At 47.1% G+C, this 23,161-nt stretch overlaps 1 long non-coding RNA gene across 1 annotated transcript; it reads left to right on the top strand.

The window, feature by feature from the left end:
* The first annotated feature begins 8,962 nt into the window (after window positions 1-8,962).
* On the top strand, window positions 8,963-15,919 carry LOC123390964. The gene is made up of 3 exons (XR_006605570.1): window positions 8,963-12,487; window positions 12,651-12,712; window positions 14,349-15,919. It is a non-coding gene; the product is annotated as an uncharacterized LOC123390964 (long non-coding RNA).
* The last annotated feature ends 7,242 nt before the right edge of the window (window positions 15,920-23,161 follow it).

The following is a 23,161-nucleotide window of genomic DNA, read 5'->3' as shown; positions in this document are numbered from 1 at the left end:
AGTCCAAAATATTAACTATGACTTAAACAAATGCACCCTACAAAAAATTCTGAAGTGGTTGGAAGCCATCACAGAAAAGTGAACAAAGTAAAAATGAAACAAAACAATAAAAATGCGGTGGGGAGTGGGACACTATAATCTCACTCTTGGTCCTGGCTGAATTTTGTTGTGTGTGTGCCAGAAGACATTACATCCCCAAATTGCAATGAAACCGAAACTTATGTCTATATATATGTAAAATATATGTATAAATATAATAAAATATATGTAAAATATATGTATAAATGTAAAATACAAATGCATTTGTAAAATATGTGTAAATATATGTAAAATATATGTGTAAATGTAATATATGTATAATGTAAAATATATATATAAATATAATAAAGTGAAAAAAGTACTAGAATGAGTTATAAATCTATAAAATGTAGATGTGAAAAAATGAAAGTTAGAAAGTGACTTAAAAACACAAGTTGGTAAAATAAGAATCTAGTTGAAATGGGGCAAAAGTTAAAAAAAATAAATAAATGGGGGGCACCTGGGTGGCTCAGTAGGTTAAAGCCTCTGGCTTTGGCTCAGGTCATGATCCTGGGTCCTGGGATTGAGCCCCACATCGGGCTCTCTGAGCAGCAGGGAGCCTGCTTCCTCCTCTCTCTCTGCCTGCCTCTCTGCCTACTTGTGATCTGTGTCTGTCAAATGAATAAATAATCTTAAAATAAATAAATAAATAAATATATATATATATATATATATATATATATATGGAAAATTTTAGACTGAATGATAAATGAGTTGTGAGGAAACACCTGGAGCTCAATATATTCTTCATCCCTGCTGCTGGATTTTTACACTTTTGGGATCCATAAGCTTGTCATTCACCCGTTCTTCCAGTCTGTCTCTGGGGGAGGGGCCTGCTGATCTGCTTCTCAAGAGTCTTTGTCTGGGTGAGTTGCCCCACTCCTTCTCAGGGGGATAGGATCACTGTGACCTGGTTGTATGTGTGGCTTTGGTTTCCTTGGCAACTTTCCATGCCCCTGTTCAGAGGGTCAAAACAAAAATGGCCATGCCCAGATCACCAGCCCAGAACCACAAGATCATGATCTCCCCCCACTTTAATAAACCCTCCAGATCAAACCATCTCCACTTCTGAGAGCACTATACTCTGCAGACTCCCACAGTTCATGCCCACTGTGATCTTCCCAGGGACCCGTGAGCATTAGTTGCTTTATGTCTTTGCAACTGTGAGTAAGGTTGTGTAAGCACCCTGCTCCACTGCTCCCAGATCATGGCTGGGTGCCACCCTGTTGTTTTTTGTGGGGCCACCACCACCCTGAGCACTCTTACCCAGTTGAGGGCACAGCCATTTCGTCCCTCCCTTGGGGTGGTATATGGCCCACATGTTCCAATCCTTTTCAGGGTGCTCAGCCAAAGAGCAACCCCCTTACTGGTCTGGCCTGCAGTTTATTGTGAACAGAGCTGAGAATCCTTCCTGGACTTGCTCACCATAACCAGTTTCCCCACTCCACTGCTTGGACACTACCAGCTCAGACACCTCTCTTCTTTCTGTGTCTCCTGGAATCCTGAGACCACAATGACCCACCTAGAATTCTGCCATTTTCATCCCCTGAGCCCCTTCCAGAAAGGAATGTCTCTCACTGGAGCAGATTTCTAAGGGCTCAGATTTTGCCCTCATGTTTTATCAATCTCTGGTAGCCAGCTGATGAAGATACCCCCATCACTCTGTTTATCTTTAATCTCTCCACATACTCATGACTCTGCACCTCCTACATTGCAAAAAGCAGTCATTTTACTGCTCATAGCATTCCAGATATGTTTTCATACATATCAGGCTGAATTTGTGGGTATTCAGAATGGTTTCATAGATATCCAGCTAAATTCAAGGGACCAGATAAAATGAGGTCACATACTCATCTGCCATCTTGCCCCCCGCCTTGTATTTTTGTCCACTCAGTCACCCTATGTCTTTAGATTGGAGCATCTAATCCATTTGAGTATTGATTGGCATGTACTTATTACCATTTTGTTAATTGTCTTATAGGTTTTTTTTTTAAGGTTTTATTTATGTATTTGACAGAGAGAGAGATCACAAGTAGGCAGAGAGAGAGGGAGGGAAAGCAGGCTCCCTGCTGAGCAGAGAACCCGACGTGGGGCTCAATCCCAGGACCCTGGGATCACGACTCAAGCTGAAGGCAGAGGCTTTAAGCCACTGAGCCACCCAGGCGCCCCTGTCTTATACTTGTTTTTGAGTTCTTTGTTCTTCTCTTCTTTTCTTACTCTTTCCTTTGTGGTTTGATGACTTTCTTTAGTGTTATGTTGGGATTCCTTTCCTTTTTTGCTTGTTTATTATAGGTTTTGGTTTTTTATCATGGAGTTCATATAGAACATGCTAAGTATATATTACCCTATATTAAGCTAATATTTGCTTAAGTTCAAACGCATTCTAAAAGCACTATGTTTTTACCCCCCACCCTTCCACTGTTTGGGTTATAATATATTTTACATCTTTTTATTTTGTAAATTCCTTAGCTAATTTTTTGAGAAATAATTCATTTTATTCTTTTTTTTTAAAAAAGATTTTATTTATTTGACACAGAGAGAAATCACAAGTATGTAGAGAGGCAGGCAGAGAGAGGGGGAATCAGGTTCCCTGCTGAGCAGAGAGCCCAAATGTGGGGCTTGATCCCAGGACGCTGAGCCAAAGGCAGAGGCTCAACCCACTGAGCCACACAGGTGCCCCTCATTTTATTCTTTTGTCTTTTACCCTTCATACCAGTTTTATAAGTGATGAATCTACAACCTTTACTATATGTTTGCCTTTATCAAAGAAATTTATTTCCTTTCATAATTCTCTAATTTCCACGTATGGCTTTTCTCCTTCTGTATAAAGAAGTCTCTTCAACATTTCTTTTAAGGCTGGTTTAGTGGTTAAAGCTCCTTTAACTTTTGTCTCTTTCTTCTTCTGGGACCCCTCTAATGTGAATGTTAGTAAGCCTGCTGTTGTCCCAGCAGGGGTCCCTTAACCTATCCTCACTTTTGAAATTCTTTTTTCTTTTTGCTGTTCAGCTTAGATGCTCTACCTTGTCTTCCAGGTCACTGATCCATTCTTTTCACCCTCTATTCTACTACTGATTCCCTCTAGTTTAATTTTCATTATTTTATGATTATTTATTTATATATTTGAGAGAAAGTGCACACATGAGCAGGGGAAGAGCAGAGGAAGAGGGAGAGAAAGAAGCAGACTCCCTGCTAAGAACAAAGCCACACGAGGAGCTCAATTCCAGGACTCTGGGATCGTGACCTGAGCTGAAGGCAGACAATTAACCTGATTGAGCCACCCAGGTGCCTTCCCTCTAGTGTATTTTTTACTTCAGTTATTCTATGCTTCGACTGTGAGTGATTTTATTTTACATTGTCTATCTCTTTGTTGAAGTCCTCACTGAGTTCATCCTCTCTTCTCTCAAGTCTGGTGAGCATCATTGCGACCATTACTTTCAACTTTGTATCAGGTAGATTGCTTATCTCTGTGTCATTTAGTTCTTTTACTGAAGTTTTATCTTATTCTTTCATTTGGAGCATATTCTTCTGCCTCGTTTTGTTTGACTGTTCATGTTTGTTTCTGTGAATTAAGCAGAACAGCTGACTCTACCATTTTGAAGGAGTACCCTTGTATAGGAATGTTCCCTGTGTAAATTGTTATGTTCCTAACAACACTGGCTGGCTGGATATAGAATAGGAAGTCTCATGGCACTTTTTCCAGGGTCATCCTGATGAGATGGCTGGAGCTGAGGTAGGTATGAGCCAAAAAGTTCCAGGGACTCTATACCAGAGCCAACTAGCAGGACACCTGGAGGTGGGAGTCAGCATAGGCCGGGTACTCTTGTGATGCTCCCTGGGCCATGCTGACAGAACACCTGGAGCTAGTATGGACCCTAGTATGAGTTCCAAGGTACTCCATACTGGGGCCACCTGGGAAGAACAGCTGAAAGTGGAGCAAGCATGGCCAAGGTGGTCCTGGGACGCTCCAGGTTGGCACCACCCTGGCATTATGGCTAGAGCTGGGAGGGTCAAAGGCTGGGGTCCTCTATGCATCCACTTATTTAGCAGTAGTTGAGGCTTAATCTTTTGAGGTTGAATATGAGACTTTTGAGTACGCAACCTAACAGCCTGACCGTCTTAAAGCAGCAATCAAAAGAAACCCGTCCAAAGAGAGCAAAATATGAACTGCAGAACTTAAAAGTATATCTGTGGTCACTACAGAATTCTTTCCATTTTTCTGCACATGTGAAGTCTTTCACAAGTTGTTCAAAGGGAGGCTGCTGATCATTTTCAATGATGGTCTTGACCTTTGGCTTCCTATGGAACTTTCACAAAGTGGGAAAACACATGAGTAGTCATATTTGAAAATTTATCACTTGTAAGTGTGAAAAGAAAAAAAAATAAGAAAGTCTTATTTTCTCTAAATAAAATTTAGAAAACACACAAGAAGAAAAAAAGAATCTCACCATCTCACTAGGATGACCCTGGAAAAGTGCCATGAGACCTCCTCCTGTTCTATACCTAGCCAGCCAGTGTTGTCAGGGACATACAATTTAGACAGGAAACATTCCTATACAAGGCTACTCCTTCAAAATGGTAGAGTCAGCTGTTCTGCTTAATTCACAGAAACAAACATGAACAGTCAAACAGAACAAGGCAGAATATGCTCCAAATGAAAGAATAAGCTCACTTATACAGACATTAAAAACTTCCTATATAGTAGTATGTCTTTCAATCCTTTTTCTGCATACATTTAGTTTTGTGTTAATATTTTGTAATCTTTTAAATATAGTCTGTTTAATGGTGTGTGGTGTTCTATTATATTAAGTTCTATAAATGTATAATATGGTTCTGAAACCTAATGACTCACAAAATAACCTGGGAACAGTTTTGTTTTTGTTAATACAGATTTTTAGGACATACATACTAAGTAAGAATCTCCAGGGATGCTGAGGAATCTGAATTTTTGAAGTTTACCCTGTGATTGCAATGCATTTAATTAACCTACTTAATTAATTAGCACATAGTTCATTTATTTAATCCACTATTGTTTAATATCGGGTAGGCTTCCAAGTTTTTGCTATCATAAACAAAAATCACAATAATACCGATATCAGTAAGGACAGGTGCCAGTCTGCATACACAGACATCTGTTTCCTGAACACAGTAAAGTGTTTGCTTTTTAAAAAACAATTTAGGGGGCGCCTGAGTGGCTCAGTGGGCTAAAGCCTCTGCCTTCGGCTGGGGTCATGACCCCAGGGTCCTGGGCTCGAGCCCCACATCGCACTCTCTGCTGGGCGGGGAACCTGCTTCCTCCTCTCTCTCCGCCTGCCTCTCTGTCTACTTGTGATCTCTGAGTGTCAAATGAATAGATAAAATCTTTAAAAAAATAAAAATAAAAAAACAATTTAGTGATCAGAGAGTTACAGAGTAACTGCAGTTCTCAGTGCTCACCCCACCACAAGCAGGGAACTCCGTGGAAGACTGGCAGTCCTCCAAGCTGACTTGGACAACTTCAGAAAGGTTAGATAGGACATAAAGAGTTTTAACAACCTTAAAAAAAGAAACTCTCAAGAAGGGAGAGGTCTGCCTTCTGCCTTGTCACCATAATCACAAAGGTCCTCTCAAAAGGGCCCCCTTGAGACTACAGCACTGAAGTTGGCTCTTACTATCTTCTGCTGTCTCATGCTCCTCTTTTAACGTTCACATTTGGTAGTTCACATGGTATGGATCCCCAAGAGCAGTTTCTCAAGCTTAGTCCCACAGACTCAGGCATCTACAAGCGCAATGCATTTAAATGTAATTCTACTTCGATGTTAATAGACATACAAGGTTCACGTTCACCAGGACAAGCTACATGATAGCCACTGAATTCGTGGGCCTGCAGTCCTACGTTTAAGATCAAAATAGTTCAAGGTCACCACCCAAGAACAATTAAATCAATGTTTCCCAAACTAGGATCTGTGGACATAAAACCTCAGGGTTCCTAGACAATTCCTGCTCCCTTAAAAGGAGTTCATACCTTACTGGAAGTTTGACCCACTGTCTTAAAGTGGAGGGGCTATACTGCTCTCCTGACCCGCACTCCGCAGAAACGAAGGCTGCACCGTGCTGCACACCAGGTCACTTCGGAGACGTCTGCACTGGCCTCCCAGCCGCAACTCTTGACCCTTCTCCAGAACAATGGGCATCAGATCCTTGCCTTTTCTCTTCCTGACAGAAACTAACATTCTGGGTCTCAAGAAAACGTTCAGACTATCAGGCCCAACCCACTCACAGTGCTGGGAAAAGGGACATTGGAGATGGGAAGTGCCTTAAGCGAGGTCACACAGCTAGTTTAGAGCAGGACAAAACTAGAGCCTAAGCCGTCCATGCCAACTTCAGGGCCTCGGCTACTCTGCAGAGACGGCTGATGAGCGACCCCATGGACCTCATTCCCACCATCTTTGTCCCACTTCCGTAGTCCCCCCGATACCCAAAGTCCCCGGAGTCCTCTTCGGGTCGACTGGCCCCGCTCTGCTCCAGCTCTTCACAAGCAGTCCACACGCCCGAAACACAGCCCCGGGGTTTCTGGCCTTCCCCCGCCTACAGTACACGGGAGCTGAGAACTTCCCACGAAGCAAATACACCACGAAGACTAGTAAACCCTCTGCTGTAGTTGAGCCGCCACCCGGCGCATGCGCCACCTAGATCGGCGCGCGTCAGTGACGTCACAGACGACGACGCCTGCGAGCCCGTTCGCCTGCGACTCCAGGTGAGAGTTGCAGCGTCTCAGTCTGGCGACTAAGCGTGGCGCGCGAGCTCGGGCACAATACCTCCCTCCAGCCCAAACTTTAACGAGAGAAGTTTTGATGGCCGAGGGCTGCTGAGAAAAGTGAAGAGAGGTAAAGAGTGAGGGGCGCCCGCAGGAAACGTCATCGGAACGCACCGGAAGCGGCCCGAGGATGAAGAGTAACGTGAAGAGTAATGTGAAGAGGATGTGAGCCGGGGAGGGGTGGGATGTAAAGGGTCGGGAACTTGGTGCTGGTAGGTGGACCGGTTCGCAGCGGAGACCGACTGAAACTGCTAGGGGAATTGTCCCGCCTTGCATAAGGGAAACCGAGGCCCGGAGTCCCCGTTGGCCTGGCGCAGTCTCTGCGCTGAAGATTGATGTCAGAGCTGGCGGCAGGTCCCCTGGGGCCCGCTCAGTGTGCTAAAGAAGGGCCGAGGGCCTTGGGCCGACTTGGCCGCTGCCTGCCACCTGCTGACGGTGGTAAAGGCCCCGATCCTCTCTACGACCTGGTTTCCCCTTCTGTGAGATGCTGATGGTGGTTCCTGCCCTGGCAGCTGTTCTGTGAAGGACCCTAGTCTGGTGGAAAGCGCTGGGAGCCTGCGGAGGAATGGTATTCCTCCCCGGACTTTGGGAGTTGATCGGAGAAGAGTTATGTCTAGGGAGGGAGCAAGCGCCCAGGGCAGTTATAAGCAGGGCAGTGTAGACACCGTTAAAATCCGTCTTTGGACCAGTATGTTCATTTCCACCTCTGCCACTTCCTCTCTCTGTAATAAAGTTATGGGTATCAGCAAATCTGAGCTTCAGTTTTCTCATGTGCCTTATAGGAATAATGTCTACTTTAAAAGATTGTTCAGAAAATATAATGAGATAAAATGTGTAGCTTTTAACCAAGTGCATGGCAAGTAATGAGTGCTCAGTAACTGTTAGATGTGGATTGTTCCAGAAGAGACTTCCAAGTCTAATCGAAGCACCCATGAAAGGTGAAGCAAAGTCATTCCTGGGGTTGCTCTTTAGAAACTGATTTTAATGCCACTCTAGCATTTGAAGGAGAACCAGACTCTGTATATAATATAATAATATGATATGTATGTAATATAATATACTTTGTATATTATATAATATAAACACTTTGGTTTGCTTGTTCAGATGTACTCAAGGAAGCACAAGGGAGCTGGGATGGAATTTACAGAGTGCCATGTGAACCAAATTTTCTAGTCCTTTGACCCTTAAACCAGGCCTTTGTCTTATACTTACTACATTTACACCCATACTGTATCCCCAGAACCATGTTTTTCTTCTTCACACACATGAAGTAAGAAACAGGCGTGTGGAGTTTTTAGAGGTCGAAAGCACATTGATCTATATATATTTTGAGTTTGAAGAAAGACCTACTGTGTTTTATCAGTGTAGGACACCATCTATTGTATGGACACTCCCATTTCATAGATACTGAAATGTGAAAAGTCCTTTTTTTTTTTTTAACATCTAACAGTCAAAATGTAATATTTGCAGCCATCTGTGTCCTGGGAAGCTCTGTGATACAATGTTTATATGAGTTATTCAGAACAGAGCGACTGTTCAAGCCCCTTACCTGCGGCAGATTAAGCCAGTGGACTCCTCTTGTGGCCTGCTGACCTGCAGGAGCATCTGAAACTTGTTAGAGATGCAGGGTCTGGGGGAACCTGGGTAGCTCAGTGGGTTAACTCTCCACCGTCAGCTTAGGTCATGGTCATAGGTTACTGGGATGGAGCCCTGCATCATATGCCCTGCTCAGTGGGGAGTCTCCTTCTCAGAAGTCCTACTCCGTGGGGGGTCTGCTTCTCCTTCTCTATCTGACCCTGCTTGTGTACCTTTCTCTTATCTCTCTTTCAAATGAATAAATCTTTTTTAAAAATCTTAAAAAAGAAAAAATGCCAGACCTGAGTGTGGGGCCTAGGTGTCTACATTTTAATAAGAACCTAGTTTCCTACATTAATTTATATGAGAAGCATTGATTTATTTTTATTTCTTTCTAAGGATTTCTTTATTTAATTGACACAGAGAGCTCTTAGAGGGGTGGGGAAGAAGGAGAGAGAGATTCTCAAGCAGACTCGCCTAGAATGCAGAACCAGACACAGAGCTCAATCCCAGGACCCTGAGATTATGACCTGAGTCAAAATCAAGAGGCATCCCAACCAGGCATCCCAAGAAGCACTGTTTGAAAGCACACTCTTGGAACTCCTTAAGATGGGTGGCCAGAGGGTAGAATAAGAGGCATCCAAGAAAGCTTAGAAGTCTGTGCTCTCTGTAGCATCCCTGTCTTCTCCTATCTCTAAATAACCATAGTTTCATAGTTAGAAAAGTCGTGAGTCCTATAGTCATGCCCAACCTGTATTGGCCATTTCTTGTTTGTTTGAATTCCCCAGGTGTGATCTACCAAGCCTTTTCTCAGAAAGAGGCCAAAGAGCTTGACGTTCAGGTACAGTACATGGCAGGAAGTCTGGGAGCAGCAGAGGTGATGACAAAGATGGCTCGATCCCCAGCACTGCTTTAGATGTCCTTCCCATGTCTTACTCCTCATCCGTCCAGTAGATGTGTTGGGCTCCATTGAGATCTGCTGTTCTGATAGCCTGTTTCCAGATGCTGGCCTCTTTCTACCTTCTTTGGTTAACTGGGATCTCTTGAAGGTGTGTCCTCTCCCACTGTGTAGGGGACACTGGCTATGCCCACCTGAAACCTGCCCTGGTGAGCACTGTCATTTGGCTTTGTCACTGTGCCCCCTTTGCTCTTGAAGAGGGCAGGTGATCACATTTCCTAAGTGGAATTTCTGTTACATCTGGATGCTGCCAACATGCTTTGTCAGTTTGGCAGAAGCTCCACTGGGGACTCCTAATCAAGATTTTGAAAGACTGATATACTTTTATTAGGTTTCTTCATGAAGAAGGCCACTTAGGTATTTTAAAAAAGTAAGTAATTGTCCTGTCACAGTAATAATACTGACGATAATGAATCTTTAGTTAGTATCTAAGGTGCAAAGTCGAAGCTGACTGCCCTCCTGACTTGAGCTGCCTTGAAGGTCCAGTGTATCACATCATCCCTTCACCGCCTGCTTCTCCATAAGGAAGAGTGTAATTATTGACACATTAGCTTCCCAGGGTTTACAGCCTGCTTAGTGCAGCAGGGGGTCAGGAAATCCCCAGCCAAGAGGCAGGACCTGCATAGGCAGTGCTGCCTAGGCTGTGGCCGACCTAGGATGCGGGCAGCTGAATGAGGAGTAGACCAGTGGAACTCCCCACATAGAGGCAGTGATGTTTGGAGTTCTCAAGAATTACACACAATCAAGGCAGTTTTTTTGCCCACATGTCCTAGGAGTCTGTGCTGAGTCACGGTCAAGTGCTGTTGTGCTCTTGGGAGAGAGTGAGCCCAGGAGGCTGAGAATCACTGCTACTTCCTTCCCCTAAGTGCTGTGGGAACAGACCTAGTGAGTAGCCATGACACATCCACGGGGTCAAACCAAAGTAAAGGGGATTGCCACATGGGCACCCTGTCAGATTCCTGCCCCCGCCAAGGCGTGGCCCACCCTGGGGCACCAGGTGGTACTGTTTTCCCAAGTGTTAGGATAATTACTTCAACGCCATAGCTTGCCTTCTGGTCATGACTGAATAAATATCATTGGCATACATTTCTCGAGCTTTCCGCCCTGCCAAGGATCAGAGAAGTCTTTTCTTCCTAATATAAAGAGTCTTGGGGATTTTTTTTTTAATCCGTTCAGAATAATCTCAGAGATGTATAGTAGGAAGTTGAATTTTGACGTGGCTGTTTTGTGCAGCGTCTGAATTGGTATTTGAGGGTGACTTTCACATCTGGACAGCTGCGGGGAGCTCACCTTCAGCAGATGAGAGGCTGTGTGGGGCTCAGTCGGGAGGCAGGTGGGTCAGGGAAGGCACCTCACCTGCAGTGTCTAGGAGGGCCTGGGGTCTGCGGCTGCCCCCACCAGAACAGTGGGCGCTCTGCTGCCCTGTCCCCATGCGGCTTCCGGGAGCCCAGCAGGCCGAGACCTTCGTGAGGGCCTTCCTGAAGCACAACACGCCACACATGAGCCAGCAAGCCCGGAGGACCAGCTGCAACGCAAGGCTGTGGTCCTGGAGTACGCCACTCGCCGGAAGCGCAAGGAGAAGAGAAAGAAATCCAAGGGCCTCTCTGCCAGGCAGAGGAGGGAGCTGCACCTCTTTGCCAATGCAGCAGAGGTATGCCAGGGATTTCCTGCCTTTCTCCCAAAGGCAGCTTCCTCCTCCTGGAGTGGGTGTGGTTTTGGGAGACCCAGTTCCCCTGAAGCTAAGGGCGCTTCTCCCACTGCCGCCACAAGGGGGCAGCCTCCCTTTACCAACTCAGGCTGGATTTGCACTTGGCTTTCACAGCAAGGCACAGCCAGGCTCTTGCTCTTTGACTGTCTGGCTCCTGTCCTAGCCTTAACTAATGAGCCCCCACCGGAAGTGAGTCTGTTACCCATGGCAACAGGCTGTTTGTCTTTCGGCTTTCCCAGAGAGAGGGGAACTGATGGATCTTAGTATATACTCTTTACTGCTTTTACTAGCACTAGACAGAATCATCCCCTGGGTTTATTGCCAAAGAACATGCTGCCTGCATGTTTCAGAGTTTCTGAAAAGGACGCATCACTCTGGGAGGACGTGCTCTTCCCTCCAGCTGACACTGCATCCCTCCTTGGTCACGCTTCTGCACATGCTCGTCATCGGCCGGTTTGTAGATCTCGCTCCAAGAGCTGCAGCCAAATAGCCTCCCACAGGCACGGTCAGTCACTGTGTCTGGGACCCCGTTTGCAAAGAGAGCTGCGCTGCAGGTGGAGGAAGGGGCCACTGCCTGCCCAGGTTTCCCTCGCTGGTATCTACACAGGTAGAACCCACTTCGAGTTTGAGCCTGAGGTTCTCCTTGCCTGACCAACAGTTTGCTGTCATAGGTTCCCCATGAGGCACCAGGACCCGTAATAATGACCCCAGAGGAAAGCCTCTGAGATCCTCTCACCTAGTCCATCCCCTGCGTCCCACCACTTGCTCACTCACCTTCCAGACACACCTGGTCCCTTATGTGGGGACGTGTATGGCAGCCTGCAGCTCCTGTCTGTTCCCCTCAGGGTTGGCTCCTGTAGCAGAAGATCTCAGGGAACAATGGTGAATCAAGACTTAAGTTTAGTTCATGAAAAGCCGTCCAGATGAGCACATCCTGCTCCCCGGGCTGGTGTGGGAGAGACTGGGGCAGTGCTGCCCTGGGAGCACCCGGCTGCTCCCATCTGTGCAGGGTGCCTTGTGGTGTGAGGGGTCTGCTGGAGTGCTGGCCATCTAGGCTACATGTAGCCAGCAGGAAGGATGGCGGAGAACCAGGAGGGTTCTAGCAGCGGAAACAGGTTCAGGAGGGGGACGCAGATGTCAGTCAGTCAGATTATCTGCTATGGAGGTAGGATCTGTACCCAGTTTCCCATGACCGAGCTTGGGGTCCTTGGCCTTAGGCTGTTTTATATGCCCTGTTGATGTCACAATCCCAAGCTCAGGTTACCTAATTCTTTACTTCTTTCTACCTTTGCCATAGATACAGTCTTTTTCTCCCTCTGCATGAACTCTGGAAGCAGTATATCCGGGACCTGTGTGGTGGTCTCAAGCCAGACACGTGAGTTGCATGCCTGCAGACCTGCCCTTTGGGGCAGAACCCAAGGCTTACGATGACTGTGAATGCAGCCTTCGGAGCCACCTGGCTGCAGAAGTTCATAGACCTGTGTGCCCCTTCAGAACTCTCGCTCATGGTGAACACAGGCCTTCTGCTTACCTTCTAGGCAGCTGCACATGATTCAGGCCACGCTGTTGAAGGCAGATCTTCACGGGGCTCTTGTTTCAGGTACCTTGCCTATGAGCCCACGGTCCCTCAAACACCCACAGCATCACTCAGTGGTAGCGTGGCTCTGTGCCACAGGGCTAGACACACTCTTGTCATGTGGACGTTTCCAGATCACCAGCGTTGAGGGTGGGAGAGACTAGCTACCTGAGCCAGTTCTGGCCACTTTTTGGATACATTCTAAATGATCTTTATGTGTGCCTTTCCACACAGGGACCTCTGCTACCCTCCCAGGAGGCACAGCAGCTGCTGCACATGTCCCCAGCCCTGAGTGGAGAATCTCTTTCATCCATTTCCCCACAGTTTTCATTCTCAGCTATGGACTCCCAGCTCCCAGTGTCATGTCCAGGGCAGACCTTCTCCTGAGCATCGTCATTCATCCAGCCGCCCTGCACACAGCTGGCCCCTGTCCAGCAGGCATCACGACCTGTCCATACCCAGAACAACTCCGGCCTCCTCACATCAGCCCCTGCCCTGGTGTTCCCAGCTCCGATCACGGTACCAGTGTTTACCCTGGTTGTCCAGCCAAAACCTGGGCGGTAACACCTTTCTTCTTCCCCGATCCATTAGCACATTCCATCTGCACGTCCTAGCTCCTGAATCCAAGCCACCGCCATCGCCCGTGGATTCTGGTAGAAGCTGCCTAGCCCTCCCCCTGCTGGCACACTGCTTCTCCCCAATCAGGCAGCCCGAGGGTAGGTTTAAGGCCAAAACTCAGGCCATGTTTGTCTTCTGCTTCCTTACTGAAGTCTAAAAGGCCCCTCTGGCTCCCTCTGGTTCTTTCGAGCACCAGGTCTAACCATATCGGCCTGCTTTCTTCTTCTCACACACTAGGCTTGGCCCCACCTTGAGCCTTTGCTGTTGTTCCTTCCCTCTGCCCAGAGTTCTGTGTGTCACAGACTGACTGCTTCTCAGTATTCAGGTCCCTACTCATATGTCACTTCCCCCAAGGGCCTGCCATCACTAACAGTGAACCTTCTCCCTGTGACCTTATGTATTTCTTCGTAACAGTTACCACAATCAGAAAATGCAGTCTTCTGATGTGGCACACATTCCCTCCTACCATTAGAACATCAGCTCCTTGAGAGCAGAACCGAGAACAGTCTTGTTCACTGTCATGCTCCGCACTGACCTCAGACGGTGCCAGGTACGTGGCAGATGCTTGGTGACTTGTCTGCAGGCTTCATGGGACATGGGTCAGGAGAGCCAAGGGGCCAGCTGCCTGTGGTGGCAGTTCGCCTCAGTCACTGCTTCACCGCCTGTAGCAAGATCCCATTCTGGCCAGAGTTTGGTGGGTCGTGGGAAGGATGTGATGCACTGCTGTTCCTTCAGATCCCATCGCTGAGACTTGGGCCCATCCCAGCGACCTGTGGATCTTGGTGGTGCTGGACACACATGTGACCTGTTGGCTCCAGAGTCCTTCCCAAGACCCATGTGGTTGCAGACCCTCCAAAGGACATCTTGTCAGAACAGCTGAGAGTCTACAGAGCCATAGTCAAGGGACAGGGACCCTGGACTCTCATCCAGCTTGGTCTCTGTCCAGCTGAGGAGCCCCCGACTCCCCACCGCCCCCACCTAGCTGGTTGTGGCTGCCCAGCACCCCCGAGGCTGAGGCCTTGAATGCGCTTTTCCTTTGCAGTCACAAAGTCCAAATGCCCGTCCTATGTGGGTGTTACAGGAATCCTCCTACAGGAAACAAAGCACGTTTTCAAAATCCTCCCAAAGAAGACCCGCCTGAAAGGTACGGAACTGTCTCAGGGTCTGTGTCCTGTTGCCTCCCTGGCTTCATCAGCCCTTTCCTCGTGGCTTCAGTGGGTCCATTTGCCCTCTCAGGTCAGCAAAGATTGCAGATCTCTGCTGACAGTGCACCTCCACCTGCCACCTGCCGAGAGCACCCCTGCCTGCCCTCATGGCTCTCCCCAGGGCATCTGGAGCCCAGCCAGCAGCTGCAGCCAGATGGGACTGGAGAGAGGGCTGCTGGGCTGTGCTTCCAGATACAGGCATCCGTTTCCATGACTGAGACCCTCCTCTGCCCCATCCTCCAAAGAATGGAGCTAAGCAGACCCTGAGGGGAGCTAGGTTAGTGCTTGTCGCTGGGGTTTCAGGATCTGGCCCTTTCCGGTAACCCTTTGGGTTCCAGGAAAGCAGGTGCAGCCTCCCCTGCTGGGTGTGCCAGAGCTCCTTGTTCTGGCAGATGAGCCTAAGCATCTGGACTGTCGACATTTCCACAGCCCTTACAAGCAGATCTGAGATTGCAAAACCACAGCGGGAGGTTTTTGTTCCTTCATTTTGGAGTTTGTTTTTTCTTGCTGCTTCCTTCTGTTTTCTTGTATGTTCTTGTCTCATTTTAGACCTCAGAAAGTGGTGTCTGGGTGCCTTCACAGCATAAAGCCGTGAGTCAGTCTGAAAACTATGCGGGGAGACTCGTTTCTCACACTTTTTCTGGGAGTTTGGCTTAGAGCCTTTGACAGTAAAAGTTAGTGTTGAGTTATATTTAAAATCTGAATACATCGGTCTTAGGGCAGAAAAACACCCTGTCATCCTGATGCTTCTGAGCTTTGTGGACTCTGCATTTCGTACTAGCTTATGTTCTAATACAGACATTTAAGGAAGGTCTTGTGCTTCCGCGTGAGTTTAACTGTCAGAATTTTTTTTTGCCTTGTTCTTTTTCTTCTTCTTCTTCTTCTTTTTTTTTTTTTTCCCCAGTTATCCCCAAGCTAAACTGTGTGTTTGCAGTGCAAATCGATGGCTTCATTTTCTACATTTATGGAAGCAAATTCCAGCTTCGGTCAAGTGAACGATCTGCCAAGAAATTCAAAGCGAAGCTGACCCGTGATCTCTCTGCTGCAGAGACGGCTGTTTGGGACCCCAAGGACCGGGGACACCTGCATGCCCACCTTTCAGCAGAGACATGGCTGGGCTGGTTCTGCTTCTAGATCACCCCAGCCCGTTAACACTGGAGTTAAGAACAGTTCATCATCCGGGAAGAAATGTGCCTTACTGAACAAAGTCAGGGAATGGAGGGGTGTCTGTTTCTAGATGATGACGGGTGTGCATTGCTCCCGTGAGAGAAAATCCTGGCAGGATCGGCACAGGTTGACCTGACTGGTGGCATTATTAGGTTTTTATTTCTCTTTTATCCTTTTCTTTGTTCCTGAGTGTTCTGTGATGAATCCATTGTTTGTGTAATAATAAAATACACGTGTCAACAGTAAGAGGATCCTGTGAAAGACCGAGCCCTGTGGCCCAGCCTGGCTGGAAGGGAGGTGGGCTGGAGGCTGTCCCTGGTAGGCAGCTCCAGTTCTTCCCTCAGGTGCCTGCTTCCTGAGGCCAGGGGCTTGGAGCATCTGACATGTTAGCTTAAGTCACGTCCCCTGTGGCACTCTTGAACCTAACTGCTGTTTCTGGAAAGCTGGAGAGTGAGCGGTAAAGTCGCAGAGGGCTTTTGGGCTCACTGGCTCTGGGAAGCAGTACAGGACCGGGGCCAGGTTGCAGGATGCCAGGTAAGCCGGTGCTTGCAGTGGTCGTTCAGTACAGGGAGCTCCGACCTGCAGTGCCTTCTCATCGCCGTGGCTCTTAGGCTCCAGAGTCCACCGAAGGGGATCAAGACCGCAGTTCTTCCCAAGCTCTCATGTCCTGGGAGAGTCCACAACAGGGTCTTCGCTGTGCGCTGCCGCCGGAAGCCTTGGCTTTTCAGTCTGACTCAGCCTGTGTGCCGTGTGCCTACCAGTCACTAGGTGAGGCGCTCGTAGGCAGGCTTGAGTGGGGACAGGGCATCGGCCGGCTTCCACTGTGTGGCTGTCAGGAAGCCACGTGGCTCAGAAGGACAGACAGGCCATTCCTTTGAGAAGTCAGTGTTTGCCGACCAACGAGGAGAGGGCAGAAACGTTGCTGGGAACAAACCAGCAGCAAAGCCATGAGCTTTTTCATTCACTGCACGTGAAGCAGTGGTGCTGGACACTTGGCTTTGTCCATATGTCCCGCTGGGTCCCTGCACTGGAGGAGAAAGGCCATGGGAGGGGACTGTAAACTCCGACTCCAATGGGAGAGCAGGAAGCCCTCACTCAGTGCACCTGTATCCATCTGTGTGGGGTCCCTGGCTCGTCAGGATGGTCCAGGGTCGACTTGGATGCTCTCTCACTGCTGCCATCACTACCTGTGCTGCAGGTCTCAGGTCCCACCCCTGCTTGGGACAGGGCAACTGGCTTAGCCACTGGGCTGGTTTGCTATAAGGGACTCCGCCTCAGTGCTCATTTGCCCAGGGCCTCACCACCTCTTGGTGCTTGTGTGGAAGAACTGTCTCCCATGTACGATGAGGTGCCAAGGATGGACACTGTAGCAGGCTCACCCCCATGAGCAGTGAAAAACCAGCTAAACACACTCCAGGCCCCTGCCTGCAGGGTAGGAAGGAGCAGGGACACTCCTCCTGGTCTGAAAGCAGGGGACAAGGTGCAGTGTTCATGTGAGCCTGTTCCACAGGCTCATATGTAGGTGGGCACATACGTCCCCAAAGATGCCAGCATCAGGATAATGGGTAGGGAGAACTCTCCGTGGCTATGACATTTCTGTTTTGCCTGGAGAATGTCTTTACAAATAATTTGATCCACTAGTCACAGATGACTTCCAGTTGGGGCCGCTTCCTTTTATCCCCGATATCCTGGGAGTCAAGAAATAGCCCTGAGGTTCAGGTCACCCCACCGTGGAGTCTTGGGCCCCAGATGGATAGAGGAAGGGTTTGGTTGTGAAGGGTTGGTAAGAGGGCCCAGCCAGACATGGCATAGCCACAGATCTGGCCTGGAGGTTGGGACCCATTTGTCTCAAGTGGATCAGGTTCCAGCTCCTGAATAGAGCGCGCGCGCACACACACACACACACAAACACAAACACACACCACTCTGAGGGGCAGAAAGGTCAAGACCTAAGCTTGGTTTGGGAAAGGAGGTCTACCCCTCCTGGTTTCTGAGCTCCCACAGTCCATAGCCATATAGGCCACTGCTCCAGAACATTTTGTCATCTACAGAGAGTGGGATGACCAACCTGGGTGGGACCTGGCCTGCTTGGGGTGGCTTCTGTGAGGAAGTGCCCTGCCTGATCCTGAAGGAATATCTGGAGACGATCAGACATGTCAACACAACTTTTGATGACTTCGACACTTTAACTTCCCAGCTACTGGAAAAAAGATGGGTGTGGATGTATGAATCAAGAACGCCTCATCTTTGGATTCCCTCTGGCTAATACCTAGTTTAATCTGGTTGCGTGAAACACTGGGAAAGGAGTGCATCTGACAGGCCCGTAAGCAGAACTCCCAGTTATCCAGCACTTCTCAGTGTCCATGCTGCTGCGAATGGCCTTGTGACCCAGGGATCTGCAGGCCTGTGGAGCTTCTGCTGAATTACCAACAGAACATTTTAAGCTATTGCTTATATCCCTGGTCAGTTGGTTTTTGAAACTGGTCACACAATCCAGACCCCCTAGATTTGTGCTAACGCAGCAGCCGTCGGTGCCCAGAGCCGCTCCTTCAGGGGGACGTGTGCTCTTGTCCTCCCGACACTCCAAGACTGAATTGTGACTGCTTCCCTGAAGGGACCTCAGGTACCCATTGGACAAATGAAGACACACCGATTACATGGTGATGAGTTCACTGATCCAACCATGAATAAGAATCAAGAGATGTCCTGAAACTGGCCTAATCCCAGAGTCCAGTTAAAGTGGAGAGGGGCCCGAATGTGTGTAGGGTGAGTGTGCGTGTGTGCATGTGTATGCGTGGAAGGGCCAGTGGGAGTTTGGGGTCTAATGTGTGTGTGTAAGCGGGTCGTTGTTGGGGCTTTGTGTGTGTACACGTGGTCACTGTATTACCTCAGGCCACCAGGTCACTGTGCACAGAATGAGTGGCTTAAACACCAGACCTTGATGTCCCTGAAGGTCTCAAGGCTGGAACTGAGATCAGGCACATGGTCACTCCTCAGTGCACACACATCCCTGGTGTCTCTCTAACTCTGTGACCTAATGTCATAAGGAATTAGGACCCCCAATGGCTTCAGTTTAACTTAATCATCTCTTTATTAAAGGCCCTGTGTCCACACCCAGTCAATTCTGAGGTCTCCTGGGCATAAGGCTTCAGGGCAAATGGATGGAGTTACCCTAGGTCCATCTAAGCCTTCAGGGTTCTAAATCAGGACTTGGACCTAAGGGCCTTTTGCAGAATATGCTTGGTTAGTAATCAGAGCAGCAAACTTCGCTCTGACATACTGGATGGTATTTATGTAAACAGGCCTGCTCGGAATAACCCCAGGTTGCAGATGGAAACTCTGGCCTCCCTGTCAGAGTGGCTGTCTCTCTCACTGCTCCTCCTAGTACATGTGGAGGCTTCTCCCTCACTTCCCCGGTTAATGGGAATAACTGTGCTTAGTTCACCTTAGGACTATTAAAGAATATTCTCAAGCAGCTGCCGAAACTCCCTTTGTTTCAGGAAAATTCCTTGTCTTCTCTGGACTGACATGGATGTCCTAATTCCACTCATTGGGGGAAAAATACCCCTCCCCAACAAAAAAAAATAAAAATAAAAACCCCAAACCGGCATCTGCTCCTCTGCCAGAGCTGATATACTTTAGAACTAGAAGACCTTTTTCTCTGATGTCCAGATTTTTATCTGCCTCCAGCCTTCCATGGGCCACCTCACCTCTTCTGCCTTCCCCTCCCCCACCTCCTGATTCTGCCCCACCATCCCCGTGGCCTGCCTACCTGGCTGCTGTACCATCCTCAGTGTCTCTGGCACCATTGGCTCCTCCTCCTCTCCTTGCTGTCTAGGAGCACGGACCACCTCCTGGACTTCACACCACTCACTTCCAATTTCCGACACATCCCAGGTAAAAACTGACAATGGGGAGCAAATTGATTATCCTTTTTTAAATTATTTTTTATCATGTTAGTCACCGTGTAGTATGTCATTAGTTTTTGGTGTAGTGTTCCAAGATTCATTGTTTATCTTTTAAGTGGACCTAGGTGAAATATGCAGCATTTAAACTAATTTAAGGTTTTTTGTTTTGTTTTGTTTTATTAAGTTAGATATATTTTCAGCATTAAATATGAAACATTCTACCTAGGTTTGCTGAAGGTCAAATAAGCTTGTGTTATCTCTGTTGCAATTTGTTAATAAGAAAGATGACTTACAATGATGGTTAATTTTGTCTGAAAGTTTTCAGGGATAATTGTTAGGCTAGCTTTCAATGTCTTTGGTAACCTGAAACTTAAATTTTTGATTGGATGATAAATGGGATTGAATTCTTGGACATCTAGGTCTTTTCCAAATGGACTGGAGTGCTACAGCACTGATTACTGAAAGTAGGTTTGTATTTTTGGCTGATTATTATAGAGAAACTAAGGATATTTAAGTCTGTTGGAAAGCATGATTTGTGCTTAACTGATTCATAAGTTTGCCATCTAAAGATTCTGGTGTAACTGTTCACAATTGGTTCCTACTTAGTTTACCCGGGAGACAAAGGTTTCTAAGAGTTAAGATTCTGCTAAATGTAATAAGGGAAGCAACTCTGTGTGTGTAAGAAAGATGTAAGGAATGGAAATATATTTTTATTAAAGGAAAAAATAAAGTAATTTTGTTGTAAAATGAGACTGGTTGTTTAGAGAGAAATGGCTTGGGATAAAATCTGAATGCAAGGAAAGTGGAAGAAGGGTTTGTGAAGGGAAATATTTAGAAAGGAAATTCATATGCCATTATGATGAACTAAAGTTGAAATTAATGGATTTTAAAAGTACATTGGTATAAGATCAAAATTCTGCTTTTCTCTCTGTTCAGAAGTCAAGCTTCATGGATTATCGGTCTGCTCTTGATAAAATGCAAAAAAGCTTTTTTTTTTTTTCTCCATCTTCTCAGGAAAACCAGATTTGTTTTATCTTTATCAGGTTTTGATTACTTAGTTAAAACTTCTCCATATTAAGGGAGCTAAGCTTTGCTAACAACTATAGAACCTTACCTATTTACCTTTGGACTCTCTTATTGTCACCTTAGTTAAATAAGTTTTAAGTTTTATAATGATCTGTAATCCTATTTAGGTTTGTGCTTTAAAAACTTTCTAAGGATTTTTTAAATGCACTTCTCAGATTTAAATTGTAAATAAAGTCTTTTTGACCAGCTGGGCTTATTTATTTGGTATGTTAAATTACTTGGAGAACACTGTCAAATAATAAACTATAGATTATTTTGGGGTAAATGCTGTAAGCTAGAGATTATATACAATTCCTAAAGTTTTAACATCTCCTGATGTAAAGTCCTCACTTGATGTGGTGATTATTGAAGTGTTGTGTGCCACAAAAATAACTGAATTTCCTTGCCAGCTTTATTACAACCTTTCACCACATCTTTAACCATATCCATTTTTGAGTCTTTCTATGTTTATAGATATTGTTCTTATTCTCTTGCTAAATGTGTTACATCTTCAAGGAGACTCATAAAAGTACTTTTTAAAAAATAGGTTTTTGATATCTTTAAAATCATGAGATTAAAATTAATAATTTCTGGTGAGCCTAGACTGGAGGCTGGGAACAGTGACCTTCTGGAACTGGGAGCCTCGTTCAGGGGGACGGGCCTGAGAACTGCATGAGTGACCGTGATCTAGAGCTTGCCTGGGAGGGAGCAGACAAGGCTACATCGTCAGGAATGAGTCTCTCTGGACAGGGAAGGGGAGTGAGTCTCAGAGAATCATTGGAATCTGAAAAGAATCTGAGGTCCTAAGTGCTGCCAGCAGAGGCCCTGAGGCTGGTGATCAGAGGTGAGCCATTCGCTGGGCCCACACACTGATTCAGACCATCTGGTCATGCAGAACCAGGAGGCATATCAAAGCCTCCATTCTCTCCCCAAACTCCCAGGTCTGCCCTAGGAATGCAGCACTTCACCAGACACTGGGCAAAAAAAAAAAAAAAAAAAAAGCAGACCTGATCCTCAAACACCTTTGTATCTGGTGACACTGACCATCCTGTACAAGAGAAAGATCTCTGTAAGCCTGTGCTGGCTTTGCACTGACACACGTTGATCAAATCGTGCTCAGTCCCTGCCCCCTAAGCGGGCTCCGTGTCTGGGGTAGATGAACAGACTGATGGCGACAAGATGGGACTATCCATGACACAAGTCAGCTGCTGTCAAGTGCTGGCAAAGCCAGAGCACTTCTTTGAAACCTTCATCCAAACTCTTCTCCTGGGACTCTGAAGCTGGGTGCACAGTAGGTTTTTCCAATGTTTTGTTGAAAGTTGAGTGGCAGGCAGAGTCAGTGAGGCAGGCGGGGGGGGGGGCATCACTGTGACACAAATGTGCAAAAAGGGACATGCTGAGAGCCACATAGAACCACCTGCAGAGCAAGCCCAGGCTTAGCCCTAGGACCCTAGCCATTACTGGTGGGGCCAGCCTCCATTCTGCTTCCATTTGGCCCAGGACAAGTCTTGGTGACCTGCTGCTGTGTCTCCCTGTGCTGCTTCTACCTTTCCACAGCCATTGCTGACAAATGTACTGGATACTTGGAGTCCTGTGCCTGATGACTGCTTAGGCCACAGAGCAACTGGCTTCCTGTCCAGGCTGTGAGGGCCCTCAGTGTGCTGGGCTTTAAAGCTTTCAGCAGGTTCTGTTCTGTAAAGGTGTGCATCCAAACACCAGACGGGCTACAATGACCAGTAATGGAAAAGAAGACGTGTCTTGGTCCCTGTTCCTCCCAGGGCCTGAGCAGGAGCTGCTTTCAGGCCTGGGATGGTTAGATTCTCTCGTAAAGTCGGAGAATTGACAAGACTCCCAGGGTCCTGCCCTGTTCTGCTGAGGATTTAAAGGGGATGTTCTAGGTAAGAAATAACAAACTACCAACTGGAGAATTCTGCAATGCCTTATTGTTTATTTGCTTTAAATAGCTACTTCCTTGAGAGAGCTAAGATGGCAGAGGAGTAAAGGACCCTAATTTCTCCCGGTCCCTGGAACTGAGCTATATAGCTATCGAATCATTCTAAATGATTTTTACACCTGTGAACTCAACCAGATATCTAAGAAAAGAATTGCTGCAATTCTATAAATAGAGAAGTGACTACTTTTTGCAAAGAGGAAGTGTGGAGAAGTGAATTTAAGGCTATATATTGGAAGATAACCCACAGGGAGAGGGAGCTTCTGTAACCCTCATACCAGAAAGTGATATCAACAGCAGAAAGCAGAATTGGAACTTCTAGAATTCTGTTCCAGTAGGGAATGTCCCTGCCTGAAATGTGTCCCTTCGCACTCAGGTGGCGAAGATGGGTGGAATCCCAGGTGAGACAGTGTGGTCTCAGGATCCCCCAGGTCACAAAAAGAACATGGGTGCCTGAGTGCAGCAGTGTGCCCAAGCATTAGATCAGGGATGCTGGATGCACACAGAGGCCCCAGGTGTGAGCTTTCTGCTGTTGTTACCATAAACCATGATTAGCTGC

The sequence above is a fragment of the Mustela putorius genome, unplaced genomic scaffold, assembly GCF_011764305.1.
Source record: "Mustela putorius furo isolate JIRA1106 unplaced genomic scaffold, ASM1176430v1.1 tig00000174_pilon_pilon_pilon, whole genome shotgun sequence".
Lineage (NCBI taxonomy): Eukaryota > Metazoa > Chordata > Mammalia > Carnivora > Mustelidae > Mustela > Mustela putorius.
The sequence above is the reverse complement of the archived record's forward strand: the minus strand, read 5'-3'. Positions and strand labels throughout refer to the sequence as shown.